Source organism: Papilio polytes, unplaced genomic scaffold (genome assembly GCF_000836215.1).
Source record: "Papilio polytes unplaced genomic scaffold, Ppol_1.0 DF823923.1, whole genome shotgun sequence".
NCBI classification, from domain to species: Eukaryota; Metazoa; Arthropoda; class Insecta; order Lepidoptera; family Papilionidae; genus Papilio; species Papilio polytes.
The window spans coordinates 2,906,566-2,916,096 of NW_013525281.1; the positions used below are offsets into that span (position 1 = coordinate 2,906,566).

General features: G+C 33.9%; 1 protein-coding gene across 1 annotated transcript in view; it reads right to left on the reverse strand.

Moving 5' to 3' along the window:
* The window catches only part of LOC106102089 (dystroglycan), a 51,842-nt gene extending 45,658 nt beyond the window's left edge, over positions 1-6,184 (reverse strand). The window contains exon 1 of the mRNA XM_013281498.1: positions 6,006-6,184. The gene's annotated coding sequence lies outside the window, so the exon portion shown is untranslated. The remainder of the gene's footprint in view (positions 1-6,005) is intronic.
* Between the last annotated feature and the right edge of the window lie 3,347 nt (positions 6,185-9,531).

Here is a 9,531-nt window from a genome sequence, read left to right on the forward strand (position 1 = left end):
CATCCGTTCCAGAGTTAGCGGTCCGGTCGCCATTTTGACAGGGCGGAATAAAAAAAAAGTAGCCTATAATATGCCCGGAATAAACGCGGCTTGCGGACGTACAGACAGACAGACATTTTTTAAAAGCGATTTTCGTTATCAGCAACGCAAATACATCATCTCCCCGAAATCTGGAATTTTTCTTTTGACGTTACAAACAGACACACCAATTTTATTATATGTATAGATTAATAAAAGCAACTGATGTATGTAGATAATAAAGTTTAGAGACATCGGGTCTAGTTGGATTTAATAAAAGGCTGCGTCAGTATTAAACACGAGACGTACGTCGTGTGTTCCAAAGCGCCGCGGGCGACTGTAACATCCTCCACAATCTCATATTACTTAGTAACTCGGTAATTACGAAGTTGTGCCGCGTTGGAATTAATTCGCTTAGTGCCGTTACTGCAACTCGACTACCACTAGTTTTGTTGACGACGCGACGTACAGTGTAATCGTTAGACAAAGTTGGTATCGAGTAATTGCATTCCAAATGTTAATTATTCATCAAACAGAGAATACTAACTTTAGCCCGTGACTCCGTCCGCGTGGAATTAAAAAAGACAAAAGTAAGTAGACTCTTGTTCTTCCAGACTATTCTCTACATCTATGGTATATTTCATCGAGATCCGATTAGCAGTTTAGGCTCCAAACTCTAACAAACATCCATCCATCTATCAAAACTGTCGCATTTATAATTTTAATAATAAATATTACTGAATCCGTCATAGAAATATTTTCCCGTTTCTTTACATTGTACACTTATCACCGATTATTAGAATGTTTACGCATCGTTGTGGTGACTCGGTATCGGACTAGCGTTTCTTTCTAAAAACTCTAGAACGATCGAAGATTACTTTAGAAATAAAAGAGTGATATGAGATATTTTTAATCGTGACGAAATTGATCAAGCATTCGGTCTTAGCTATTTAAATTACAGATAACAAATTAAAATACAACAGCTACAAACTATACCAGAAATACGAACAAGCAGTAAAAGAATTTCGATAGGCAATTAAGATTATTTGTTAACTACCGGCGCCCAATCAGTTTAATAGCGCCGCTAACAAATCAATTAATTACTGCCAACGGTGCGTTTCTATCGAAACCAATGGAAATATCTACGTCTTATTACAATCACTTAAATTAATCAATAAGTTGAAAATAGGCATTCATTTCATTTTATTTAATACAAGCTGTTGCTCGCGACTACACCCGTATGAAATTAAAAAAAGCCTATGTTACTCTCAGATAAATTACCTTTCTAACAGTGAAAGAATTTTTAAAATCGGCCTAGTAGTTTTTGAGTTATTACAGTAAATACAAAAATACAAATCTTTTCTGTTACAACATTAGTATAGAAATAAAGAATACATATTACAATCAATAAAACAAACCTATCCTTCTATTAATTTTCATTACTATGTTTATAGTGATAGATCTCAATATTGATTGATTAGTCTGACCACAACGAAAGCCACAGTACAGTGGTTGCCAGTACGACCACCCGCGCACTCCGCTGCTAAATAAAAACCCATGTCATCGCAGTGAAGGGAGCAACTTTCTTTCTCTTCAAAACCAAATATAGGCAATGACTCATAAAATCTACTACTTACTCAACGATATAATTTCACACATGGTCTGCTCATCCTCATAATAAATCAGTAGTTTTAAATACATTATTTTGTTTTATTTAATAGTATGGTGTTACTTAATAGTGGCTTAGATATGTACTAATTGCTATGCATATTTTAGTAAACACAAAATGAATATCTTGCTTTAAAGATTTTGTCACGTTGAAAAATTCACCACTCGCTTACAAAATATTCTTAAACACCAATTACTTTTATTAACGCCGTTAACAAAAACCACAGACAGCAAGTTAGCGAAGCAAAGCGCGATTCGATCAGTGAACTCTTCGGTCATGAATAAACAAAGGCCTTTGAAATAAAACAGAAGACAGGAAAGAACAATCGATAGAGCGGGATGCGTGAGCCCCAGCCTTGCCGCTATTGATTTCATGCCTTGTCAATCTAATCCGAGAATGCTGCCAAAAGGATTCGATTAAAGTTAGCCTATTTATTTATGCATTGGAAAGAAAAACGTGAACAAGCCCCAATGTTGGGAGTTTGAAAAGTCGCTTTCAAAAGTTTTACTTCGTGATGAGTTTTTTTCGTAGAGTTTTACTAGTAGTCTATTGGGTGATAAAAGTTTTTCAACAATTTTCCGGTTAATGTGAATTCTGATATTTAGATAAAACTGTATAGCTGTCAGGTCATTTTCAAAGCTTCTAAAAGTAAATATCCATTTTCTTTGGATTGCACATCATCACTCTTTAAATTTACATTATATTTTATGTTTTTCCCACGATACACTTTTTTTTTTAAATCATCTGTTACCGTTAGATACAATTCCGAATATCGAAATTTTAAGAAAAATAAACAAATAATTCTTAACCTGAAATTGTAGGGTGATAGAGATTACCCTTGCGATATAAAATATACGGGAAACTTTGTTACTTAATCGGGACATGCTCAAAGAGATTCGGGACTTGTTCCCGGTAATACTGGTCCCCCGTTTAGAGGGGCTGTGTTGAATTAAGATAACGTACCTTTCTGTGGGGTCGAATTCTATCTGGGGCAGATACTACTCAAATATTGAAACTAAATAGAATGGTTGAAATTATTCTCTGAAGCTGTCAATATGTGTAGTAACCCAAGAAACAGAATTTTTACAAGGCCTACCTAGAAAAGGAATGCATGACGAACTGGTCACAAACAAGACTTTGCCAGTATCGTTTTAAAATGGTTTAGTCTGTTTTATTAAACTCAATCGCCATATTCAAAAGCAAGTACCAGTTAGTAATTTACAACATTTCGATTATAATCTTGATATGAAATTAAATTAACATCGTGTATACCATGGGGAGTTCAAACGCGTCCGTTTAATCTGCTTTGGACGCTTCGAACTGGTTTTCCTTTACCTCTTAATCCTATTCTATGCTTTATTTATAAAATAAATTTAAGTGCTTATATCAAACGCTATACAAAGCAAATACCCTTTTAACATGCAGTCCTGTGTGCTCACATTTAAATCTGAGGGACAATTATTTTGACCGTTACAGTTAAAATTATTTTTAAAACATAATTTTTAAGTAGAAATGCGACACAAATTGGGTTTCAGCGACGACTTATCGGTACAAATACAGTCTTAATTTACTTCTAACTAAAAACTAGACCATTAATAATACGTATTAATTAAAGTACTACTGTAAATTCGTGTCGCGATGTCTTTGAAGTTGAACTTACAGACCTCTGTTATCTAATTAGCATACTATTATTAGCAATGTCATCTATATTGTTACTCGTTCTTTACTTCAAAGATTAATTGTTCATTAATATGCACTATAACCATACAACTCAGTTTTAAATGAGCATTTTTCCTTCTTTTTCTCCTAAAGGAAATTTAGGTGTTCAATAATTTCGCAACTCAACGATATCCACGTACCAGGCGATCATAAAACGTATGTGATTACAGGTTCAATGCGAACAGAACGGACTCGGCACAGTGCGTCGGAAGCGACGGTGCGTGACGTCGCTGCGTTCCTTGCACCCGTCGTCATGGTAACACGGATTTCTAAGCCTGATATCAATACATTTACTGTAGGGCTGTACGTCTAACTAACATCTAACTTTTATATAATTAACAAAGATTGACCTGTGATTAGAAGCGTAGCGCAAATTTATATTAAGAATAATATCTTGTTTGAATTAAAAATAATTTAGTATTTAGGAGTATGTACGTGATTGTACCTATCTATTAACGACAATCATGACATCAAAAAGCACAGGACCGCTATCCCACGGGTATTGTCAATTCATCGTTTGTCGTAGATGGTGCTCATATAAATTTGCATTTCCGCTCATTGGAGGCGCGACGTTGCGCCGGCGACTGTCCACCGCCTACATTACCGCAAAGAACGCATGATTGTATTATAATTAGCTAAAACACACCTTGTTCCAAAGTATTAAAGTCGAGATTGCTACCAGGAATCGATTGCATTAGTTTTTTTAGGGTAGGAGCATGAAGTTTTTGTGAATTTTTATTCGCTTCCAGGAAGTCAGAACTGCCTAAGCGATTTATTTTTTCTTGCACATTAAAATTTAAATCGAGTTATTATTAAGTCAAGCGGATTTGTAATGTTCCGCCTTTTAATCGCGACATCCTGAATCGAATTTATTTCATGTCACATCTGCACTTATACAAGTTAGCGTAGAAAATTATTTTAGAACAATCGCTTTAAATGACTAGAATTGACGTTTTAAGTAATTTTTGACTACTATTTTTATATGTATATATAGAAAATATTAGTTGTATTTTGTTAAATTACTATTATTTCTTTTAACCATTCCAACTAAGCTCAAGGCTTGTGCTAGGATATGGTTCACGGCAATAGTCGTAAGGGATTCTAACCCTCGACCGCAAGATCGGTAGTCCGTACCCGAAACCATTAGGCTATTGGCGTTATATACAAAAGAAAGTGTAACATTCAAGCCCAGTATATCCTAAACTTAATACGAAAGCGTTCAATGTAATTTATGCTCGTAATTACATAATATGAGGTTGTAGATGGGATATAATTAACAAATTATACGTAATTGCAACCAATAGGTTAAGTTATTAAATTATATTATTAATGGAGATGCAATAATTTCTTTAATCAGAGAATTTAGAACAATATATCATTTGTAACTAGATTAAGTTTGAGGTTAGAGGTACAAAGGGATATTCCACAATTCGAGTTTCAACTAACCGTAGTTTTCTACGCTGAGACACTTGAACAAAACATCTATCATCCTTCTTATTCTACTATAAAGACTGAGATAGCAATATAATTGTAAAGCTAAGATATCTCTTATAGAGAAAATTGAATCGAATCGAAGTCCAAGTCGTTTCGCAATTCGGATAGTTTAGTGCTACTAGCTGATGTGAATATTAAAGTGGCCGTAACATGTAACGGTTTGGTTATAGCTTCCAATAAGATAGGCTAAACGTTTATAGCGATGTTCCTCATAATCGTTTAGTGAATATTAAACCGTTTATTGATAAATCAATTATCCACAAAAGCATTAAGAAATCCACTTCCGGATAAGGCAATTTCTAAAACCAACATTTGGACAATAAGCAATACAAATAATAAATGTAAGAGGGCGAAGTTTCTTCAAGTATAATATATTTTTGTCCGTAAACGCATTTTGCCGTATTTGATCCCGGAACCACATTTCTTATCGTGAAGATAACGATTTCTTAGAAGAGGAGTAGGTAGAGGAAAAAGATTTATATTTAGTTGTACGAGAAAAAGACTACAGTATAGTTAAGACGTACCTTTAAACTTTTGGAGTTAGGTTCGGAAATATTCAAAGCTTTAATTATAATTGTAAAAACTACGCTCATATTTCTAGAAATAGACTAAGACAAGACGTATTACTGTACCATGAAATAAAATATTAAAACGTTATTCTAAAAGAAAAAAAAAACAGAAGAAAAAATGTTTGAATAATCTATGCGAGTAAGTATTTCTGAACAGAAAATCTTCAAATAACTTTTATGAGATTGACGGTCCATACCTCGAATCAACCCCAGAGCAACGCCTCCCTCGAAATATATGAAATGGGGCACTTTACAATAGATGGATTTTATAAGGGTTGCGAATCAATAAGCCGACCTTACATATTACAACCGCCATAAACTTAATGTTTGCCATACATTTTACAACACAATTAAACGAAATTTATTTCGAAACTTGAATCACAATTTAAATCACTGATGGATACTAAATTAATTAATTAAAACATTTTCTTAACAGACACAATTCAAATAAGAAAAAAAAGTCATCATTTGCAACAATGTCAAGGCAAAAAAAAATCTTCCAGCGAAGTCGCGTATCGTTATCAAATATCTCTTACCTTGAGATTGTGCGATGAAATCAGCAAAATGTCACAGTTTATATTAAAGCCAAGCACTATGTCACTACACAAAATTTGGATACTGAGGCCATTCACACAGCGTCACTTTGTTCACGAACAATCTGGTAAGAGAGAAGACACGACCGTTACCCACGACGCGCGGCACGCTACTGCACTTCAGTTCTCTACGCCCTCTACCTCCCCCCGCGGACACTATTGCCCCAGAGATCAGCTGGCAGCCCTTATTACCATTATTATGTTATGCCCATAGATTGAATCTACTGCCAGGCTTGTTTAACGAATGAGACAATAACGAGTTTATTTAGTTATATCTATACTAATATAATAAAGCTTACCATAAACACAGACAGTTTCGTGGTGTAGGATGTCAGCAATCACAGCGTATTTTAAAAATATTTTCTCTAATAAAAAGCCGTACACTTACGACGCACTTTAGGCAACATATTTTCACGCCATTGAAATTATTGGGTAAATTGATTGGAAAAAACCTTCATATGGGTAAGGGAACAAAAACTATAAGCTGCCAACATAAAGGTAGCAAGGTTATTATGGTAACGGTAATTTTGATAATTGAGAATTTAATAAACGTAAACAATAAAATCAAGTTTTTATAATTTCATGCGCATGAAGCCGCACGGGAACAGCTAGTTGAATTATAAATCTTAATAGATTCTGTCTTAACTGTTAGAAATAGATAAGATTGCAATTACCGTTTCTTAAGAGAATTTTGAACTAAGAGGTCACAAGACAATGACCATTTAGTACGTAAGCCTCGTTTACCAAAAACACGTTGTAATGTCCTCATATTTACACGATTGATGTAAAAAATGACGGTAAAACGAAACATTCCTCGTTTAATCCGAGCATTTTTGTAATGCCATCAATCAGTGACAACCGACGGAACCTAAATTTGGACCTCGACATAAAAATGTATTCGATGTCGTTACTTTCATTTATATTCGTTCTTCGGAACACAATCGGTTCAGTCTGGAGATAAATTTAAATAGAAAATGGATTCCATTAAGTATTAAGCGAAAATGTGAATAAATCGATTTTAATTACAAGATATCAGTCTTTGCAGATATGGACAAAACTTAAAAGATTGTAAGTCTCGATTCTACCTTTTAATTGAACGATATAAATTTATAAAGAATAAAAGCTAACCTCCGATATGCATGTAGTTTTAATTCCACGAAAAGACATCAGTAAAAAAGACACACATAGAGCAAAGTAATAAACTAAAAGCTCAAATAAAGTTGTAAAACTGATGATATCCTTCCTTATTTATTATTTATGCTTTCGCAGAAACTTTTCCATAAAGAGCAATGTTACGAACACAATTGTCACAAAGCACGTCAAGGTGGAGTTTGATTTATGTAGCGGTGTTCTTTGAGGAGTTTTAAAAAGGAATGGAACGGTGCGATAAGTCACGCGAACGAGCCAAAATTACAACTAATTTCTGCTTCTTTCAAATACATTTAATTCGTATTCAAATAATACAATTTTGTATTTGTTCATGAACCAATAACTAGTGCATAGAAGCATAGATTGTAGTCGAAATTATGAAAAGTGTAGCGAGATCTTTTGGAGTTTGGTCAGCATATTATTCAATTGTCCTAAATCCTTTAAACTAAGCCTAAATAGACGTCATAGAGAAAACGTCTAATAATTTATTTGTGTATAAAACAAAAACGTCACCAATCACAGAGTAATCTCCGAGTAGTACAAAGGTAGCGACACATAAAAGGTAATATATTCAACGGGTGGTGATTACACCGTGTAACAAACTGCCCTGTGACGGAACGCCGGTGAAATTGGCCGGCCGCGCCGCTCCGCCGCTACCGCCGAGCTTTTCATTATCAACTTGGAAATTTAGGGCGAGAGCAAACAGGAGGGACGGGAAACGAGGAAATTACACCCTGACGTTTTTATATTGCAAAATGTAGCTATGTATGAGATTGACATTAGTATGATATTCATTAAAACTTCATATTTAAGACTATTATTCAATAGGTTTCGTCCGCGGGGAATTAAAAAAAAAAAACAAAAATAAGTAAGTCTATGTGTTCTTCCACACCATCCTCTACGTCTAGGCCAAATTTCATCGAGATCCGTTGAGCCGTTTAGGCTACAAACTCTAACAAACATCCATCAATCTAAACTTTCGCATTTATAATATTGGTAAGAAGTAAGATGTATTTACATAAACATTGCCGTGCGAATATTGTTGGTTCGTAGTGTAATTTATAAAAGTTGTGAAACAATATTAATAGTTTATAATAGTTTGGTGACAAACATACGAACGGTGACGCATAATACATGTTAAAGTAAGCACTGACGTAAGTCTCTAAGTGTAAACACTCCTTTATGGATACAAGATCATTTTTTTTACTAAATATGACATCACAAAAGACAAAAACAGCGTATAAAAGATAACCATTTAAATAATATTTAAGGTCATTATTTTATTAAAAGCAACTAAACCCTTTACTAACATACTATTAATGGCAAGAACAACTGCAAAAAAATACATCTTCATCAACCTGCCCTTTTCCCTACGGAGTATCATCTAATCGTCCATACATCTCTATCAGCTGCCCTCAATTCGCTCTCTTATGCATATAATTTTTCATACAATCTTACTCATATTAAATGTTTGTTAGAGTTTGTAGCCTAAACGGCTGAACGAAGCTGGACGAAATTTGACATATGTAGATGTAGAGTGTAGTCTGGAAAAACACATTGGCTACTTTCTTTTATTTTTTTATTCCACGCGGTCGAAAGCTAATTCATGCATATTTTCTTAATTATTCTACTTTATTGTATTTGTTTGAAACTAATTATGACAGAAGTTTGTTATGGCAAAAAGAAGAGTCTTAAATATAAGTTCTAAAATAGTACATTTTTCATGATATCAAAGATTTGTCACGAGAGGTTAGCAGCTACATTTACTAAATTCAAATTCCCGTTAGGACAAATCAAATCGAAATCGTTTTTGATACGTTAACTGCCATTGCCAATATAAAAATCAAATAAAACTATTCCAGTGTCAATAAAATGAAAACTTTATCATCAATGTTAAATGGATTACACAGATTTTTATTTTCATTGCTCAAAAATGTCCGAATTATTTACGTTAATCTTTTGCCTTTTACTATTTCTGCTTTTTTATTAGAATAACGTATTTATAGCAATCATACTAATCATACTAATACTAATATTATAAATGCGAAAGTTTAGATGGATGGATGATTGTTAGAGTTTGGAGCCTAAACGGCTGAAGGGATCTCGATGAAATTTGGCATAGATGTAGAGGATAGTCTAGAAGAACACATAAGCTACTTGCTATTGTTTTTTTTTATTCCGCGCGGACGGAGTCGCGGGCAAAAGCTAGCAATTTATAATTTTTCGAATTTGATTAACAAAATTAAATAAGTATGCTTATTACCTTATTGAATATCTTATCAACCGTCTTTGTAAAAGTATGTAGTACGATTTATAAAAT